The sequence below is a fragment of the Ailuropoda melanoleuca genome, chromosome 3 (assembly GCF_002007445.2).
Source record: "Ailuropoda melanoleuca isolate Jingjing chromosome 3, ASM200744v2, whole genome shotgun sequence".
NCBI lineage: Eukaryota > Metazoa > Chordata > Mammalia > Carnivora > Ursidae > Ailuropoda > Ailuropoda melanoleuca.
Genome location: NC_048220.1, coordinates 86,607,306 through 86,623,893, shown reverse-complemented (window position 1 = coordinate 86,623,893; position 16,588 = coordinate 86,607,306). Strand labels below are relative to the sequence as shown.

General features: G+C 47.6%; 1 long non-coding RNA gene across 2 annotated transcripts; it reads right to left on the bottom strand.

Annotated features, from left to right (window-relative positions):
- Window positions 1–4,485: 4,485 nt before the first annotated feature.
- Window positions 4,486–14,192, bottom strand: LOC117801558. 2 transcript variants are annotated; one of them, XR_004624208.1, is made up of 3 exons: window positions 13,948–14,192; window positions 8,108–8,287; window positions 4,486–6,087 (listed from the first exon to the last, which is right to left on the bottom strand). It is a non-coding gene; the product is annotated as an uncharacterized LOC117801558 (long non-coding RNA). The 2 variants fall into 2 exon arrangements; XR_004624207.1 differs by lacking the exon at window positions 4,486–6,087 and adding an exon at window positions 7,607–7,651.
- Window positions 14,193–16,588: the final 2,396 nt, after the last annotated feature.

Sequence of the window (16,588 nt, the reverse complement as noted above, 5' to 3'; positions counted from 1 at the left end):
TTTCAAGCACCCTGTGTCGTTGATCTGTGGACTGTATCACCAGAGACAACTTCTGCATTTGCCTTGTTTAGCCTCTGTGTTCACACATGCTCAAACTTTCTGCCTAAGTTCTAGAAAAGTTCCGGGTTGAGTACTTTTTCTTAAGGGCATTTTCTACCTTTAGATGAACATTGAGGACCGCAAAGAGGTCCTCAGATAATGGCAACACCCTCCCTATATCTTTTCAAAAAAAGAAAAATTATTTGTTAAACTACTTATTCAGCTGAGGAACTCAACATATTTTTTGCATTGAATCATAAAATGTTACAGCTGCTGACTTTTCACAGCATACCAACTTTATCTGCCCCATTTTTTTTTAACTGAGAGTGTTCATTATATCTTCCCCTACCCACATTTAAAAAAAAAAAAAAACTCTTTGTACAGCTATTATAGTGGTGGTGGCACAGTCTGGCCCTGGAGTCAGGTGTCTGCTGAGCTATGTGGGTTTTTCCTCTTTATCCTTCCCCGGAAAGAGCATAGTTTGAACCCCCATGCCGTTATTTTGCTTCTGGGTGATCTTAGGCTCATCTCTTTCCCTGCTGAGCCTCTAAGCCCACATCTGCAGCATGGGTTTACAACTGCCTATTTTGTGGACGGTTTGAGGCCCAAATGTGAGATGGTAAGTGTAAGGAACCCAGGCCTTACCCTACCCCTTCCCATTATGATTCACTAAATCTCTTGTTTTCCCCTTCCCAGCAAGCCATGTGTGTTTCAGGGTCTGGCATCAGAACCCGGGGAGAAGATCACCATAAAACACGTAGTTGTTGGGACAGAGGCCCAGTTCAGGAAAAGGTCCCTCCTTGAGACCAACTAACACAACAGCTTGGGTCGGTGGGGGGGCAGTGGTGGTAAAAGTATAGCCACTGAAGACCCCAGTTTAGGCAGTAGAGAGGCTGCTGCTGGCTGAAGATTGAGTCAGAGAGAGGCCCAATGTAAACTGGTCTATGGTGATGGTAGTGGGGCTGGAACTGTGGGCCTAGCGGGCCCAGGGCCATGAAGGAGCATGAATCAGTGGATATTGACTTGGGAGGGAGCTGGGCCTTTCTGACCTGGGCTCTTTCCAGTTTTAGATGTGCTTAGACATAAACCTGGAGGCAGTGGGGGGGGGGGGAGGGGGAAGCGTTTGAACTCCCCACTCTCAATGTGTGGCCTTGAATAAGTCACTTCCCCTTGCTGAATCTCCACTCCCTCCTTCCTGTGATGGCAGTAATGACAAGTACCCCAGGACTGTGGGGGACTCAGTATAGCCAGGGATGGCTTTACTCTACAAGCCCTGTCCGAATCCTGTCCTCAGAATGGATTTTGGATCCGTCCTGGGGTCCCAGGACAGGAGGAGAAAGGGTGATGCTCTCACAGATTACACCAGCTCACTGTCTCCCCTGTGCACTTGGGCAAGCAGCTTAACGTAGGTGAGCTTTGGTTTCCCCATATGTAAACCGGGAATACTATCCATCTAGAAATAAGTAAGACCACGTGTGAGAAAGGGCCTGAGAGGGTCACACCAGGAACAGGTGCTCTCGGGAGAGGGAGCTGGCTCCCGCTGGTCATTTTCTCTTTCAGAACCCACAGGCCTTCGACTGGGCTATATGGCAGCTCCTGCCTTTGCTCAGTATCTTCCATGACTCCTCCTTCTCACCAAACCCAAAGTGCACCACCCCTGGCCTCACCCATCCATTCAGCCCAGCCCCCCCCCCACTGTCATTGGCTCTCTTGTTGTTCTCTAGGCAAACTCCCTGAGCCTGTGTTCCCACCCCCACACCTTTGCTCCCACTGCTCCTCCAACCTCCTGCGGGGGTGCCGTCCCCTCGGGGCTCAGCCCTATCTTTCTCTATCCCCCAAGACCCAGCCAAAGTGGCATCTCCATGAAGCCTTCCCTGGTTTCTCCAGCTTCTCCTGCCCTTGGGTCCTGGAGGACTTTGTCCAAACATTCTGATTGTGTAAAAGTCTCTTTGATCCTTATCTTATCCTCCCTGAGTTACTTGAGGGCAGGGACTGTTTTTCTCATCTTTGGACCTCCACACCCTACAACCTTGAATGCAGCCCAAGCGTACAGTAGCGTGGTGAGAGAACATTTTAAAAGCATACTGTCGAAAAGCAGATGAAGAGAAGGGGTCAGAAATGGTCATTTATTAAGCTTCTCCTCTGTGCCAGCTGCATTACAGTTATCATCTAAAGAACTAATCAGTGCGTGGTGCCTGGGTGGCTCAGTCGTTAAGCGTCTGCTTTAGGCTCAGGTCATGATCCCAGGGGCCTGGGATCGAGCCCCTCGTCGGGCTCACTACTCAGTGGAAAGCCTGCTTCTCTCTCTCCCTCTGCGGCTCCCCCTGCTTGTGCACGCACGTGCGCGCTCTCTCTGTCAAATAAATAAATAAAATCTTAAAAAAAGAACTGATCAGTGATCCTGTGATGTGGTTGTTCTCCCCATATTACAGGCAGGGAAACAGGCTCAGAGAGGGAATGTGCCTTGGATCACGCCGCTGGTAATCATCAGACACAGATCCAAAGCCTGGCCCTGAATGACAGAGATGGAGCAGGGCCCAGGCCTCCTGCCATAGGAACCTCAGTCTGTTAAGGCCTCTCTCTGTGCAGGTCCCATCCTAGGCAGTGTTGGCCGAAGTCTCTGACTCCCCGCTTGCCCGGAGCTCTGCTCAATGGGCAGAAGGGTCCCTGGCACCAGCCCTGGAGGGACCCTGAACCTCTTAGGACCCCCCCAGTCAGACCCCGGTGTCCCTGCTGTCCAAATTTACTCAGTGCTTGGGATTCAGGTGAGCCACGGGCAGGGACCACTTGACCCCTCTTGAGGGGCTGGCAAGGGGTGACTTTACCCTCCACGCCCAGGCAGTTAGGACAGAGCTGCTATTGCACAATCCTTACAAACACGTATCCAGAGGCAGGCCTGAGAGGGCCTGCAGAGCCACGTCATCTGAGCCAGCCCCCTCATTTGAGAGACAAGGGCTCAGAAAGGTTAGGCAACCTATCGAAAGTCACACAGTGTTCAGAACATTCTAAATCTAGTCAGCATTGTGAGATCTCTGTGTTCAAAACCCGTAAGCGTTTATCTCTGGAGGGTGGAGTTACTTTCATTTTCTGCTTATAATTGTATGGTTTGAATTTTTCAACACAAATGTGGAACTGTTGTAATCAGGGAAAAAGTTAAAAATATCAGAAGACAAGCACATTTAGGGTAAGCCGTATTCAGTATATTTAGGCTAACTTGTTAAAGACAAGTTACAGAGTTAGACTGCTTGGGTTAGAGTCCCAGCTTGACCACACATCAGCTGTGTGTCCTTGGGAAAGTTACTTTACCTCTCAAAGACTCAGTTTCCTCACGTGTAAAATCAGGATAATAATAGCACCTTGTAGGGCAGGTATGAAGGGCACATGGGACAGGGGTCAGTAAAGTACAGCTTCTGACCCAAATTGAGCCGCCTCCCTCTTTTGGTACGACCCACAAGCTAAGAATGGTTTTTACATGTCAAATGGTTGTGGAAAAAATTGAAGGAAGAATAACATTCTGGGACACACGAAATTCAAATTCTGGTGTCTGTCAATAAAATTTTATTGGAACGTACCCAACCTGTTGGTTTACATATCCCCCTGTGGCTGCTTTCGCACTATGATGAGAGGTGAGTAGTTGTGACACTTTATGGCTCATGAAGCCTAAAATATTTACCTCTGTCCTTTTACAGGAAAAGTTTTGCCAACCTCTGATATGAGATCATGAATGAAGAGCGCTTTAGAACAATGTCTGGCACAGGGTGTTTAGTAAACTTTGTTATTATTAGTATGTGCGTATTTATAAACTCTTCTTCCCCTAGGATGTGTTTAAAAGCAGTAATTGTTGGGGCGTCTGGGTGGCTCAGTCAGTTAAGCATCTGACTCTGTATTTCAACTCAGGTCATGGTCTCAGAGTCGTGGTATCAGGCTCTGCACTGAACGTGGAGGCTGCTCAAGATTTTCCCTCGCCCTCTGCCCTCCCCCCCCCAAAAAAATAAAAATTAAAGCAGTACTTGTTTTTATAATATATTTCATTGCGCCTAAGGCACACTTTTTAATATTTTAACATTGCTCAAAGTGGAATGTGACTTACAATCAGAGGCATATCATAGTTAATTGGCATAGTTAGTTGGTAGCATTTTCTTTCTTAATGGTGCATGAATTAGTGAGCGGCCTTAGAATTGCTGACCTCTTAGATCCAGTGAAATACTTTTACAGTGAAAGGTTTAAGATGCACAGGAATTAAAACAGTGCAGTCATTCAATTAACGAGCTTTTGACAGGGGGACACACTTGTTAATAAATGAGTACAATTCAGGTGCTAAGTGTCGGGGTACAGATTAGGGAGGCCCGAAAAGGGGCCCTTACCCAGCTCGGAGAAGGTCATGAGGGAAAGATGCCCAAAGGAGAGGATGTCTACATGGAGACAGGACTGATGTAGAATAGAAATATCTAGATGAAATGCCTCTGAGACATGGGCTTTGATTATTGACCACTTTCCTCTGGGAGCCTCAGTTTCCTCCCCTGTAAAATGGGACAGCAATAACCTCAAGAGACCAACTCTCAGATTTGCTTTGGGACCAGGTGAAGCCCTAGCATCTTATGTGAACAGTCTCATTGCTGACCATTTCTGTCTTTCCCACTAGGCTTGGGATCAGGGACGTGGTTTCTTGCCTCTCTTGGTCCCCGGCACAAACCTCAAAGCAGTTTTGTTGAACAAAGACATGAAGATGAGCCCAGGAACCCAGGAGAGGGACCAGGAAGTAGCAGGGCCTCCATGACTCAGACAGGCTTGTCCCTGAACCAAGGACACAGCCTGCCAACACAGCCCCGAGCCACACCCCAGGCCGCCAGGGGAACTGACGCCACAGAGAGAAATGACACCTTTCTGTTGTTAGTTAATTTCTTTTAGACCAGTACGAATTGAGACATAATTTCCTTTTCATAATTAGAAAACACTAATTAATGGTAGAGGGAGCAAATGAGATCACGGTTGGTCTGTTCCAAACTTCCCTAAGGAAGGAGGGGGAAGAGTCATCTCCAGGGCGTTCAAAGTCACAGGTGAAGACTCAAGAACTGTGGGTCACGGTTTTGCTTTTGTGGGTAAATTACTTAGGGGCCGTTCTCACTAATAATCATTGCCAATCTCTGAGCACTTGCGCTGAGCCTGGCCCTTTGCCAAGTGCTTTATATTCATTTTCTTGTATGGCCGCGACATAACCCTGTCAGACAGACACGACTACTACCCCCATGGGAAGAAATAAAAGAACCCAGGCCCAGAGAAGTTCACAAACTTATGCAAAGGCACACAGCAAGTAAGTGGCACAGCTGGGTGCCTCATACTCATTCTCTCTGTTTTCTAAGTCCTTTGTCCTTATCTTTCCCCAGCACACAGTGGGTGTGTCATCGGGGTGGTGTGTTACACTATTTCTCTGTTTATTTCTTGGGTTGATGAATTTTAGGGGGCCGATTTTAGGTTCCAAAGGAAAGGGAAGAGAAAATGGGCCCCAAACTTGGGCTTTCTTCCTGGCCCTCCCTGACTCACTGAGCCACATCGCACAGATGACTCATTCACTGGCCTTGACCTCAATGGGTTCGGCCACCATTGAGAGTGAAGTCACACCTCCAGCTTTCCAATGCATTCATTGGTTCACTCATCCAAATTCAGGCAGGCAAGAAAGAGGGCTGGCTGGGCTTGCTTGGAGTCAGGGATAGGAAAGCACACAAATGCTTCCCCTTGTCCTGAACTTGTGGCTGAATTGTTCTCCTGGCCTAAGAGATCCTCCGAGGGGCCCGTAGTAGATGGCTAGGGCTGCCGTAACAAAGCACAGCTAGCCAAGGAGACTTAAAAAACAAGTCTGTCTCCCAGTTCTGGAGGCTGGAAGTCCGAGACCAAGGTACTGGAGAGGCTGGTGTCTTTTGAAGGCCATGAGGGAGAATCTGTCCCATGCCCTGTCCCATGTGCCGGTGGCTTGCTGGCGCCTCACCCTGACCGCTACCTTCATCCTCACGTGGCGTTCTCCCTGGGCTCATGTCTGTGTCCAAATTTCCCCTGCGTATAGTGACACCAGTCATATTGGATTAGGGCCTAACCTAATGACCTCATTTTAACTTAATTACCTCTGTAAAGACTCTATTTCCAAATAAGGTCACATTCTGAGGTACTAGGACTTCAGTGTATCTTTTGGAAGGGACACAATTCAACCTATTAAGAGCCTGTGCCCCCAAAAGAGCCCCCTGTTAATAACGTGTTCTTGGATCGGATGTCTCGATACCATAAAGATATCCATTTGGCCCACGTATTTCTATCCATTTCACATGATCTTCATGAAAATATTGAAAATGGTTTTTTTATTTTTTTCCTGGAGTTAAACAAGTTGATTCTGGAGTTGATATGAAATAATACACAATCAATAATAGCCAGGAAAACTTAAAAAGAAGGTAGTAGGGTGAGGGTAAGCCCTACTAGATATTTTTAAATGCCAAAAGTCTCTGCAATTAAAATAGAATAGTTAGGAACATGCATAGCCAGACAGAGCAATGGAACAGGATAGAAAAATCCAGAAATTTGCCCAACTGCATATGGAAGTTTCTGTTGTTAGTTAATGATGCTGACAAAAGCAGCATCTCAAATCATTGGGACATTTTAGATAAGTGATCCTGGGACAATTGAATTTCGAATAAAAGGTAAAAGTGGAACCATACCTCACCAAACATGAAATACCAAATGAACCAGAGATTCAGAATTGTTATTTATTTTTATTTTTTAAAGATTTTTCATTTATTCATGAGAGAGAGAGAGCATGACAGCATGAGTAGGGGGGAGGGGGAGAGGGAGAGGGAGAAGCAGTCTCCCCACTGAGCAGACAGCCCAATGCAGGGCCCAATCCCAGGACTATGGGATCACGACCCGAGCCAGAGGTAGACGCTTAACCGACTAAGCCACCCAGGTGCCCCGAGATTTGGATTTTTTAAATGAAACCTTACAACTTCTGGGTGAAAACATGAAGGGATTCCTTTATAACCCAGGAGTGACGAAATCCTTTCAATTTAGGAGTCAAAATTCAGAAACAATAAAAGAAAAATTTGATGAATTCAACTATATAAAATTAAAGCAAAATTTTTTTAAAAAACTTTTCACAGTGAAAACAAGCAAAGAACCACCATAACCAAAGCTTTAAAAAAATTACAAATGGGAGACAATACCTGTAACTTTAAGACAAAGGGTAATTTCACCAATATATAAGGAGTGATTAGAAGTAGAGATGAAAAAAACAAAAATATGATTTTAAAATGGACAAAAGCCATGAGCAGATAGGTCACAGAGAAGGAATTGCAGAAGGCCCCGTACATGTAAAAAGATGCTCACTCGTCATCATAATAAGAGGCAAGACAACTATAATTACACCGAGAGACTCTCATCCATCAGATTGGCAAAAATCCAAAACCTGTGGGAAGCTTGGGTGACTCAGTCGGTTGAGCATCTGCCTTCGGCTCAGGTCATGATCTCAGGGTCCTGGGATCGAGTCCTGCATCGGGCTCCCTGCTCAGCGGGGAGTCTGCTTCTCCCTCTGCCTGCCGCTGCCCCTGCTTGTGCTCTCTCTCTCTCCGTCTCTCTGACAAATAAATAAATAAAATCTTTTAAAAAAATCCAAAATTTGGTGGCACCCTCTGCTGAGGCAAGGGAAATTTGACGATGGGCTGGTTGTTAGATGATATTATGGAATTATTAATTTCGGTGGTTGCTTAGGCATATTTCGTATCTTAAAAGATGCACACAAGAATTTAGCAGTGAAAGGTCATGATGTTAGCAACTTGCTTGAAATGTTCGGAAGAAAATAAATCAGCAAAGTCATGGCAAAGCATGAACAATGGTTGAGTCTATGTGGTGAGTAGAAGGGTGTTCGTGAACGCTAGGCTTCCAACCCTTGGCTATCGTGCAGTTCTGCATCGTGAAAGGTGGGGTCCAGTCACATGGCCTCAAAGTGAACTCTGGGGGAAGTGGAAGCTGTCAGTGAAAGCAGGCAGCTCAGCTGAGGCGGTAATAATTATTAACGTGAGCTAATGCTTACCGTGGGGGCCAGGCGCTCCGTCAGCAGCCGGCTCGTTCATCTTCATATTGTCCTCAGGAGGAGTCCCCAATGACAGATGAGGAACCCAAGCCCTCGGCGATCTGGTAACTGTCAAATCCGTGGAGATTTGTACTCCCCCAGCTCTGCTGATAGATGTTAAACCGACATATCCTGCAGACCCTGAGGATCATTAATAGAGCGTGGAGAAACAGCCTTAAATTGGACTCAGTTATTAAATTGGACGGAGATATTTTACTTAATGAGTCAGAGTTAACGGGGATCTTCCCGATATATCATCTTATAAACACTAGTTATTTTTAAGGGCTAATATTCTGTTCTCTAATTTACACTCACTAATTTCAGATGCTACTTACATTAGAGAGAACAAGGAGGTTGTAATATAGCAACCTGTGCCTTCAGTCTGATGATTCTCTTAGCAACCGGTCAATGGAGAAAGTTCTGGGATTCTCTCAATGAAGGTGTGCGAATACAAGAGAGCTTACAGTTGAAGTGAAACTGACTCGCATTCCATAGCGAATTTAACAGTGCAGAGTGCTTGCATCAATTAAACAGTTAAAATTCAAATGGTTTATGATTTAGAGAAAAGTAGTGCAGCCCTGCCCGAGTGCCTGCATTCAAATCCCACCTCTGCCAGGAACGTGGAAAGGCCATGCTCGGGGCAAGTCCCATAGCCTCCCTTTGCCTCAGTGTCTCATCTCCAAAATGGAGATGACAGTAGTGCCCTCCTCCAAAGCTCTCAGGAAGGACCCCTCAGGGCTCAGTCCAGAGCTGCCCGGAAAGCCTACACCAACAGCTTAGCCCGTGGTGGCTGGCCCTGCCACGTGACTCCGTAACGCACTCCTTTTTATAGGGCGTCCACTCTGTGCCAGGCCGGTGTGGGACATCACCCCAGCCTGGGCGAGAGAGGAATGCCTACATCATCTCAGCACTCAGGGAGGTAAGAACGGGGGCAGAGGGTGACAGCCAACACAGGTATGGGAACACAAGAGGGGACGGTGGGGAAGGAACAGTACTTTTTAAAGGAATACATCTTCTTGGGGTGCAACAACAAAGCGAATGTACTTAATGCCACTGAACTGGACATTTAAAAATGGTTAAGATGGTAAATTTTAGATTATGTGTATTTTACCCCCCCCCCAAATTTTTTTTGTTGGATAATATCCAGCCTGTGAGGAGTATTCTTACACTGAGTGTATAGGTGACGAAATGAAGACCCAGAATGGATGAGCACAGCCCCCCACCCCCAGGACGGCTTCCTCAGACCCATTTGACAAGGTGGAAACCTAGTTTTCGAAGCCTTGACTTGCCCTGCTCAAGTTCACTCTGCCGCGAGAACACAGGATTGCCTGACACCCAGTTGGGGGCTTCTTCCACCACAGGCCCCACCTACCTATGCCCGGTCTGGGAGCACCCCAGCTCAACTCCAATCCTAGTTCTGTGGCAAACTCCAGATAAGGGAGGAGATGCGAAGAGATCTTCTGGCTCAATCCCATGCAAAGAGAGAATGTACTTTCCTGGTTAAAAGGGATGAAGTCTCCAAAAGCAGGGTGGGGGCTGGAGGAGCTCCTGGGAACCCTCTTCTCTCCTCCCCACCTCCCTGCACCTACACTTCCTAAACAGGAGAAATCAAGGGCAAACAAGCTGCAGGTGCACCCCTTGTCTTGGTGTAGCTGGGGCGCCTAGGGAGGTGGGTGTAGAGGCGCATTTCAACTAAGTGTGATCAACGGCTCCTTAGCCTCTGGGTACCCCCACCCAATGCCTCCTGAGTGTCTTCCCATCTGCGGGGAGAGATCTTTCCCCTCTCAGCCAAGAAGGGTGGGGCAGGGGACAGAGTGCCCCAGGGAAAACTCCTTCCCAGCCCTCCTCCAGCCAACACTGGCCAAGTATCAGCTTGGGCCCTCCTTCCAGATATATTACTCATTCTTGGAACTCTTAGGACCATCTTGAGAGGGGAGAGATATAAAGTCTGGAGTGGCCAGTGCTGGGGGAAAATATAACGCAAGGAAAGGATTATACGGTGTGGGGCAGGGGTTGGGGATGGGCAGAAGGGGTTGGATTTAAGTAGGGTGTTCCAGGAAGGCCTCAACAAGCAGGAAAGACCTAAAGAGGTGAGGACTTGACCATGGGGTATCTGGGGGAAGCACAATCCAGGCAGACATCCCAGAACAGGAATAAGCTGCATGGGAGCAAGAGGCAACAAAGAGGCATCCCCATGGAAAAAAGGAAGAAGTAAAACTGTCTTTATTCTCAGACAACCTGATATCCATATATACAAAATCCCAAGGAATCTAAAAGAATATACTATGAGAACTAATAAGTACAACAAGGTCCCAGGACACAAGAACTGTGTACAGAAATCAACTTTTTCCTACATGCAAACAATGAACAAGCCGAAATTAAGAAGGTAAATACACTCCTAATAAAACCAAAAAGAATAAAATATCTCTCAATAAGTTTAACAAAGGATGTGCAAGACTCCTACACCAACTATTATAAAACTTTACTGAGGCAAATCAAAGAAGATCTGAATAAATGTAGAGACGTTGCCATGTTCTTGGATTTTAAGACTTAATCTTAAAATGGCAACACTCCCCAAACTGGTCTATAGATTTAACATGACCAAAATTCCAGCAGGAGTTTTTTCCAGAAATTGGCAAGCTGATCCTAAAATTTATGTGGAAATGAAAATCTCCTACAACAGCCAGAATATTCTGAAAAAGAACAGAGTTGTAGGGCCTCCCTTCTCTGAGTTCAAAGCTACAGTGGCTAAGACAGTGTGGTACTGGTATAAGGACTGCAAAATAGATAAGGAAACAGAACGGAGAGTCCAGAAATAGCTCTAACATCAGGATCAATTGATTTTTGACAAAAGTGCCAATGTAGTTCATTGGAAGAAAGGATAGTGGGCTTAACAACCAGCCCTGGGACAACTGGCTCCTCATCTACACGAGAAAGAAAGACCCTTATCTCACACTCTGCGCAAAAAATTAACCCCCAGGGCCTCCTGGGTGGCACAGCGGTTAAGCGTCTGCCTTCGGCTCAGGGCGTGATCCTGGTTATGGGATCCAGCCCCACATCAGGCTCTTCTGCTATGAGCCTGCTTCTTCCTCTCCCACTCCCCCTGCTTGTGTTCCCTCTCTCGCTGGCTGTCTCTATCTCTGTCGAATAAATAAATAAAATCTTAAAAAAAAAATTAACCCCCAATGGATCATTGACTTAAATGTAAGAGCGAAAATAATAAACCTTTCAGAAGAATACGCAGGAAAAAAGTCTTCGAAGTCTGGGTTAGGCAACCGTTTCTTAGCATAGTTTATAAAATAAAACATTAACAAATTGAAATTCATCATGATTCAAAACTTTTGTGCTTAAGAGCCACCATTAGGGAAATGAAAAGATAATAAGCTAGGACAAAATATTTGCAAAATCAAATCCCATAAAGGACTTGTATCCAGTATTTACGAAGAACTTCTACAAGTAAGTTCTCAGTAAGAAGGAAACAACCCAATCCAAAAAATAAGCAAAAGATATGAACAGATGTTTCTTCAAAGAAGACAGACCAATAGCCGAGACACACATGAACAGGGGCTCAACATCATTAGTAAGAAAATGCAAATGTGAAATGAGATCTATATCGCACCCACTAGAACGACTATAATTCTTTTTAAAAAACAGGTAATAACAAATGCGGCCAGGATTTTAGAGACACAGTGCCCTCATACATTGCAGGAAGGTATGTAAAATGGGGCAGAATCTTTGGAAAATAGTTTGGCAGTTCCTCAAAGAGCTAAACATAAACTTCACCACATGACCCAGCAAGTCCACTTCTGGGTGTCTACTAAGAGAAAGGAAAACACATATGCACAGAAAGATCTATGAGTCAGTGTTCACAGCGGCATTATTCATAATGGCTCCAAATTGGAAACAACCTAAATGTCCATCAACTGATTGATTAGTAGATAGGCAAAATGTGGTAAATCCATGTACCGGCACACTGTTCAGCAATAAAAAGAACAAATGAATGAATGACAAGTGCCGCCATATGGATGAACCTCCAAGATGTTACAGTAAGTGAAAGAAGCCAGACACAGGAGTCTCCCTAGTGTATGATTCCACTTGTGGGAAACATCCAGAAACGGCAAATCGATAGAGACAGTAAGTGGATTAGTGTTTGTCTAAGGCTGGAGTGGGAACAGGGATTACCTGTGAATGGGCACGAGGGAGAGACCATACTGGGGGACCGTGAGAATGTTCTAAAATTGATTAATGGTGGTACCACTTGGTAAAGTTACCAAAATGGCATTGAATCGTATACTTAAGTAGGGTAAACTTACGATATTAAAAACATACCTCAATAAAGCTATTCCAAAAAAATTTTTCAGTTTAAGGTTCAGTTGAGATTAGATTTACGCATGGTCCAGGAGCCCTTAGGTTGTGACAGACTGGGTTAGATGCGACCCTTTTGCCCTAGAGCTTTGGGGATCATAGTAGCATGGCACAGCCTCTGTGTAGTATTGGGATTGGTTTAGATATTGGGCTCTCCACCTCGGTAAAAATTTCTTGAGGACAGTTACTTAGTGTTTATTCTCAGAATCCTAGAACAAAATCCAGCTCAAATGGGACTCAACAAAGGCTTGCTAAATCAATGAGTAGAAAGAGAATTGGATCTCGTGAGTAAGGTCTATGTTTGAGACCTATGTGAGTGTGAGAATAATAAAAAAGAGATAATGTGGCAAAAGTACAATGCATTTAAAATAATGCTGTTTTACCCTATAAATAGGAAAATGCTGGGCGAAAGGAAGAAAAGCCCACTTCCAGGTGAATAAAGCGAGCAAACAATGTACTTTCTTTTAAAAGGCTGGCAGAGAATAGAAAATTTAAAAAAAAGAGAAATATAAGTAAATGGAAACATTGGTTTGGGAATCTGATGCGTCTGGATAATTAAAATCTGGCAAATGAAGGAAGGGAGGGAAGGAAGAAGGAAAAGAGAGAGAGAGAGACGGAGGGAAGAAGCGGAGGGAAGAAGCCGTGGGGTAGAGCGGGAGCGGGCTGGCCCCGGCAGGGCTGGTGGGCGCTCAGAGCCCTGGGGCGCCGCCTCTGAGTAGGGCGACAGCACGGAGCCCCGTGGGCAGAGCAACGACAGCGAGGACGTGTGTCAACAGGATAATAATAGGACTCGCTTCGCTTGGGAGTGAGAGGATGAGTTCACAGTGCAAAATCTCAACACAGTCACATAGGAAGCACCCCCAACACAGCGGGCCCAGAGAGGTGAAGCACGTGCTCTCAGGGTAAGAGATGTCCGTTGTGGGGCCCCCTGGGGAGTCGGGGGGAGCCTGGCAAAGCCAGCGCCTGGCCTGCTGGGGGGAAGCTCGGGGCAGGTGGCCAGCTCCTAGAGTGCAGGGGTGCCGGCAGGGAAGGACAGGGTGACTGTGCCACCCACTATCTCAACTGCCTTGGCCTCTGAACCTCCATTCCTCACCTGGGGAAGGGACAGGAGCAGCGACACCCCCGACAGGCTCACTTAAGGGACAGAGGAAGGCAGAGCCAGGGAGCCCTCAGCCCAGGGCCTGGAGGCAGCGTCCCACAGACGGGCGGCCTATTCGGGATCCTTTATTGGGCAGCTGTTTATTGACACAAGCCACAGCCACACCAGCTGGGACGCTAGGGACACAAAACGAACAAGAGACACTTTCCTGGACTACAAACACATACAAACAAACCATTGATAAGCTACCTAATTGCCAGAACACCGAACTCCACGACGTGGGTGCTTCTAGAACTGTTTCTGCAGAAACGAACACAACCGGTGACACTGGACTCACTTGCTCAAGGAGAAGCTGGGGAGGCTCTTCACAGGACAGATCACCGGGTCCTCGGGAGTGGCATCGCCCAGGCCCTTATGGACAGCTTTCTTGGCCTAACAGGCAGGAAAACCAAGTCTCGGCCCTGACAAAGCCACCTGCCCGAGGAGAAAGAAAGACAGTATGACATTATGATAAAATTAAGGGATACCTCTCTGACGTTAAAATAAAAATTCTTTTCCTTTTTCATTTTCCCAGACAGAAAGCAGCACTGCCAGATTTACAGGCAGAGACCCCTGGCAACATTAGCTCCCATGATGCATACCATACGGCAGGCCCGGCTCCTACCCCAGCTGCTAGGACCAGCCCAGAGCAGTGGTTCCCAGTCCTGGCTCCACGCTGGAAACACCGGGTATCTTCAAAATCGTGACACCTGGCTCCCATTCCCAAAACTTCTGATGTACCAGCCTCAGGTGGGGGCCTGGGCACGGCGACGTTTAAAACCATCCCAAGGGTTCGAATGTTCAAAAAGTGAAAGTACTGACCTGAAGGATTATTTTTAACATACAGCATGTTGTTGACAGAAAAAGCAGGCTGAGGAATTTGCACAGTGGTTGGCACATAGTAGGTGCTCAATATATGCTCTTTGAAAAATTGAAGTCTATAGAGTATCTTCTCTGATTTTTTTTTTTTTTTTGTAAGGCTACGTATGTGTGTGGGCCTGTAATCAATCACACGGGAAGACCAGGGAGGCCCCATGCACAGGGGTCCTTCTGGAAGATGGATGGAGTGGGGGCGGCACTCACACTTTTCAATGTATGCGCTTCTCTGGCATAGCCATCTTCCCTGCAAGCCCCTGTCACTTTTTAAGTTAATGATAAAGAAAAGGCTTTACCGGCGGTTAAAGAAGCCCCACGGTTGAGCTGCTCTCGCTTCCCTTTTCTTTACCTATTCAAGGCACAGGAAATGCCCATAAATAGCCAGTGGAAAGGAAAGGTCAAGGAGGGGGACTGAGTCAGTGAACTAAAGCTGACAGGGACTGAACTGCCTGGCTCAGTCAGCCCTCCAAAATCCCTTCAAAAGTCCCGAGGCCCCTTCCAGGCCAGCAGCTGGGACCCCGAGGTACGTCGGGATAGCTTGAGAAGCAGAGCATTCCTAGAGCAGTGACTGGAACAGGCCTTGGGGCTGGGGGTAGATGGGGTTCTGGGTTCCCAAGCCAGCTGCCCCTCGGGAGTCCAGCCTTGAAGCTCCACTGGGCCATGGTCCTGGGGTCGCGTCGTCCTGGTGATCTCACTCTGACACAACCACCCAGCCCTGCCTCTGGGTGTTTCAGAGAAAACTCCACACAGTGGGGCGCGGAGAGGCCACTAAGCGTCCTGTTATCTAATGTGACTGCCACGCAGCGCTCTGTGAGCTCCCTATCAGGGTCCTCCTGCTGCCACTCAGGGCAGTGAGGTCTGGCTCGGGGTGCCTGGGTGCTGGTCCCAAGCCTCACAGGCCCCTAAATTTCAGGACCCCACAGCACCCTGTGGCCGGGCTGTGGTCAGTCCCCTACCCATGCTGTCCAAGGGACTCTGCCTAGTTGCCTCCCTACTGGACACACGGCAGGGGCCCCAGTGATGTCTGTGACCCGAAGAAACTTAAAGCACAGAAACACTGAGAAAGTCCCACACCCGGCCTTTAGAATGCCAAGGTGCCAGGACCTGTTTCCCCACCTACAAGAGCAGGAACTGGCATTACTGGGCCACTTGCTCCATGTCAGGCACTTAGAGAGATTGACTGCCCCCAGGGCGGCAACACTACGACTTCCCCCATTTACAGACAAGAAAACGGGGGCTTAGAGCCATTGGGACGCATGGCCAGCATCCCCACAAAAGGGGCAGAGCCGGAACTCAAGACCCCTGGCCTCGAAACACAGGGCCCACGGTGCTCTCAGAGGACCTGAATAGGGCAGCGGGCTTTTCTTCCCCGCCCTGGCCACCTCACCCTAGGTCTTGGCCTCAGGCACCTATCTGGGAATGGCAGGAGGCAAGCCTGAAGAAGGATCTGGATGGAGGTGGATCACGGCCGGCCTTGAAGACTGCGTGTGTGGGCTGAGCCAAGTTGGTGTGGAGGCTGGAGCCCTCTGGAGAGCCAGCCTCTGGGCCAGGAGCCAGGCTGACCTCTGGCCCTGAAGCCTCCCTCTTTCTTAGAAGTCCTCCCAGCCCTGCACTTCCTGAAGTTTCTGCAGCAGTGCAGCAACCTGCTTAACCCCTTGTCTCCTGGCTTCCTTACCTACCCCAAGTCCGGGCTCTGGTACCTGGGGAGTGCCTCGGAACCCAATGGGGAAGGCTCACGGACATACAGGTGCCATGGGGCTGGAAGAGGGGAGAGCATCCCTCTGGGATCCTCGAGGGTTCCATTTCAGCTTCCCTCTTACTCTGTGGTCTTAGAGACTTGGCCCCTCAGTGCCTCAGTTTCTTCAGCTGTCAGACGGGGTTGACAATGACAGAGCATGCTTGCAGATAATGACCCTGACTTTGTCAGGGTACCGAGCCCCTTCTCTGGGCCAGGCGCCGTCATAACAGCTAGATGCGTGTTTCCTGATGAGGTCTTCACCACAACCCGATGAGGCAGAAATTCATTATTTTCCCGATTTTACAGCTGTAGAGTAGAAGCATAG